The sequence below is a fragment of the Helianthus annuus genome, chromosome 16 (genome assembly GCF_002127325.2).
Source record: "Helianthus annuus cultivar XRQ/B chromosome 16, HanXRQr2.0-SUNRISE, whole genome shotgun sequence".
In the NCBI taxonomy this organism is placed as follows: domain Eukaryota; kingdom Viridiplantae; phylum Streptophyta; class Magnoliopsida; order Asterales; family Asteraceae; genus Helianthus; species Helianthus annuus.
In genome coordinates, this window is record NC_035448.2 from 172,163,228 (window position 1) to 172,167,856 (window position 4,629).

At 36.7% G+C, this 4,629-nt stretch overlaps 1 long non-coding RNA gene across 2 annotated transcripts; it reads right to left on the minus strand.

Moving 5' to 3' along the window:
* Window positions 1-873: 873 nt before the first annotated feature.
* LOC110910427 lies at window positions 874-3,775 on the minus strand. Of its 2 annotated transcripts, none has more exons than XR_002576150.2 (3): window positions 3,748-3,775; window positions 2,880-2,963; window positions 874-979 (listed from the first exon to the last, which is right to left on the minus strand). It is a non-coding gene; the product is annotated as an uncharacterized LOC110910427 (long non-coding RNA). The 2 variants fall into 2 exon arrangements; XR_002576149.2 differs by having other exon boundaries at window positions 2,880-2,968.
* Between the last annotated feature and the right edge of the window lie 854 nt (window positions 3,776-4,629).

Sequence of the window (4,629 nt, forward strand, 5' to 3'; positions counted from 1 at the left end):
GAATCCGTCTCGCGGATTCAATCATTTCATTCATATATTTCATTTCTTGAATTCGTCTCGCGGATTCAAACATTTCATTCATACCTTGTTGATCCGCACTTTCTTACGGATTCAACATTCTTCATTCTTAACAGGCATGTTTTTTTTTCTTACATAGTACTCTCATTTTCCCGAGAGTCTTACTTCCCATTTCACCCACACGCCCGCCTGCTACCCAACTCTACCGGACATACCTGTAACAATTATCATGATCTCACGAACGTCGTACGTTTCTCGTGTACTGGCCAGGTACACAATACACATAGTAGTTTCGTGCCTTCATGCAATTGCCACCTTATGTCCGTAGACTTAGGTTTCGGCGCGTGTATCACTTTCAATACTTCATTACATACAATCCTTGTCTTTCATTCAAAATTTTCCTTCCTTTACTGAGTTTTACCATTACATATACCCACATATTAAATTCACGTACCTGGGGCTCATTTGCCTATTTATCACTTGACGGTTCTAGTTATTCATCTTAAACTGCTTTCACGGATCATCCTCTTGAAACACTTATGCTTACCTTGCACATACAAAACCGTCAGTTTCTTCATACGTATACATAAGTACATAGTTACATTAGCTTCTATCTTTGGATCTTGATCGAGTCTTAGATTGTACGGGTTTCTTATCTCAAGAGCACACAAGTTTGAGTTCAAGTACTTACTTTCTCGTACTTGATTCCCTCAAACCAGGGCTCTGATACCAACTTGTAAGACCCTAAATCACATTTGACCATAAGTCGCAGCGGAAATACGTACCCTAAAATTTCATTCATTATAAACGTTTTGTCTTACTTGAAAGTCCACTTTAAAATATAAAAAAAAACATAACTTATCATCACTAAGTTACATATGTAAACATTCCCGTACAATCTATCTTGTGACTCGGTCTTCGATCGCTACTCCTTGTGAGGTTAATCCGTGATTCGTACAACCTGCACTCACCACATTCATTCATACATTAGCACACATTATATAAACAAGATTCATTCACGAACACTTCACTATTCGTCATTTTTTTTTAAACTTTAAGCATTTCATCTGCGTATCCATTTCCTGGTGAGGCTTCAGTAATGTACCTGCATTACTTTTCATTCTCAAGGTACATCATTAAAAACTTTAACACTCAACGTGTCTAAATCATGCTTACATACGTACTTACATACAAACATACATTCACATCTACATACATACATATCTTTCCTACAACTTTACATACATGCATACACTCATACATGTCTTTACACATACATACATACATACATACACAATTACATACATACATACCTTTCCTACATCTTTACATACATGCATACACTCATACATGTCTTTACACATATATACATACATACACAATTACATACATACATACATACATACCTTTCCTACATCTTTACATACATGCATACACTCATACATATCTTTATACATACGTACATACACATCTACATACGTACATACCTTTCCTACATCTTTACATACATGCATACACTCGTACATACCTTTATACATACATACATACACATCTACATACGCACATACCTTTCCTACATCTTTACACACATGCATACACTCGTACATACCTTTATACATACATACATACACATCTACATACGTACATACCTTTCCTACTTGCATCATACCAAGCTTATACATACCTATTCCTATACATACCATCATAGGTCCACGTACTTGCTCGCATACTTATAAGCATACATACATACCTAACTACGCATGTTCATACACTTAAACTTATAAAAACGTGGGTTAAATTAGTCGTACGTAACTTGAAACGCGTTTAAAACGAGTTCACGATACAAAACGGAGCAAACGAACAGTTTTCGCCAAGCAGCCACCCACCTATATATTTACCTGTGCCTTTCTACTTATTTCGCTCCATGTATATATACATACACACTTATCGCATCCCATAAACATTCTATAATAAGTTTAGAATACGATTCGGGACTCCTTTTCGGTTACGGGACTGTTCTGTACGAATTCTGCACATTATACTGAACTGGCAGCTGATGCACGGCCATGCGTCCAACCGCACGACCGTACAGTGGCAACTGATGCACGGCCATGCATCCAACCGCACGACCGTGCAGTTCCTACGACGATGGGGGCACTGGCAGTGCACAAGCTAGTGCAATGATTTGCTCGAAATCGCACGACCATGCGGCCAAGCGCACGACCATGCGCCATTTCGCTGCAGATCCGTTTCAATGTCCGAAAACGCTAAAACTTGCGTAACTTTCGAACCGTTTACCCGTTTAACCTCCCGTTTCTTCCCACATGCTTGTAAATTCACATTCTACAATATGGACTTAAAATCTTACCTCCGGATTAAGGAAATTCTTAACTTACATACATTCGACTTATTACTATTTTCTAACTATTTGACCCGTTCATGCATACATCATCATAACATGTTTGTTTTACCATAACCTCTTGTAAACATATTAATATCAGTGACGTCTATCATAAATTACTAAATTTTTTGGATGTCTTACATCCTCTTAACACATTAATGTTCATATGCTTGTTTTGACCCGTTAAGGGTATTCGCGCATTAATTGGTCTATGACTAACCAAATCATCATCCCCACATCCATACTTGTCCAAAACATTAAACTAATCGAATAACTTATTCCTAAACTACTTTTAAGATCGTTTACCCCAAAATACCCATCGAGGGCATTTTGGTCAACTTTAATCCCATCATTTACGACGAAAGGCTTTAACACACATTTGACCTCAAGCATCATGTTTAATTAATCACAACACTTTATTACTTACTTGAACTAAGAAGTGATTACGGAAATCACTTACCTTATGCGTCCGTGCTCGCATCCGATTCCTTGCCTCTTATTGACCCGTTAACATCTCATGCTTGCGCCCGTCTCGACGTGATTCCTATACTTTCATTTCATCAAAATCACGCTCTTATTAGCATACTCATTTGTGCATGTTAACCATCATGTAAATCGCATCTTTCATACTTAACTTTCATTATTCATTCTTAACCAACATAACTGATATAATCATTTCCATATACGCTTAAATTCATGTAACTTATCATGTCATTACATTTAACGCGGATTGCTATAACATGTATCATACGACTTCTTATAATCCTACCTTTACGATAACGATTCAAATCATGATTCTTATACTTAGTTGACTTTCAAAGTCAACTATTAACCATATTTAACTATCGATTTATCATCATATACTAGTAACATCATAATCGACTATACGGACAACACTATATACATTTTATCATACACTTGATGTGCGTGTACCACCTTTTAAGCATAACGTACAACTAATTCATACATGCATCTTCTAATTTCATACATAACCCATCAAAACCTACTACTAATCATCATGTTTCCTTTCCAATTAAACATCAAACATAGCATCATCATATTTCTCCTAATTCATCTAACAAGCTTTCATCATACCAACATAATACATCATTCTTTCAACAAGAATTAAACATAAATGGTGATTCAAATCATCATCCTCACCATAGCAAACGGGTTTCACATCTAAACTTCAAATTAACACAAACCTTACATAACCCATGTTCTATATGATGTTTCTAACCCTTATACATAATCAATTTCATATTATCTCACGGATTAGAGCATAACCCACTTCACCCATGATCATCAATCTTAGATTTAAGACATACCTTATGATCCCCTCGTGTTGGTGATCATCAATCCATGCTCGGTTATGAGTTTAAGCATCATTTAGCCTTCCAATTTGATGATCTTTCATGTTTAGGGTTTGAGACTCCATGGGAGTCTCCTGATCATCTAGAACACACACGAAGGTGTGTTTGTGTGTGTTGTAATTTTCTTTTAATAACACAACTTCCATCTTGTTCCACTTTAACCCCTCGGGTTTGCCTTTAAAACATAACCGACACTACCTTCATCATTTAATACTTTTGACCATACCCTTAACTAGGTTAAATAGCCTAGTTATTAATTTCATAACGTGTCATATATGAACACACGACAAATATTTACATTCTGATTTTTGGGGCGTTACAGAAACCTAATGTATACTAAAAGCGAAATCCCAGAAGTCCTTAAAAGCGAAATCAGATGATCATATGAGCGAAACCTGATGTTCCAAAAAGCGAAATCCCTCAATTTTGTGACACAAGAGCGAAATTAGGGTTTTGTGGGTTCACAAAAGCGAAATCAGGGTTCTTGATTGTTCACAAAAGCGAAATCAGGTGTTCAAATGAGCGAAATTACACAATGTCTGTATGAGCGAAATCAAGTTCGAAGGTAATTTGGTCCATTTTTAGTCCGAATTTCAGTGTGAAACTTTCAGGGATTTGTCTATGTCCAATAACACATAGTCTGTGAAGTTTTGATCCAATTTTGACCGGTAAAACTTTCTGAAATGATTAAAGAAGGTGTAGAAGTAAGAAAACAAGATGAATTCCAGCTAATCTCTGCAGAACTCCTCCTCCTGAGCTCTGATACCACTTGTAGGATCGCGATCTGACCCGAACGAGTCGTTCAGAGGTGTTCTTCTCTGTTTCAGGTGCGGAATA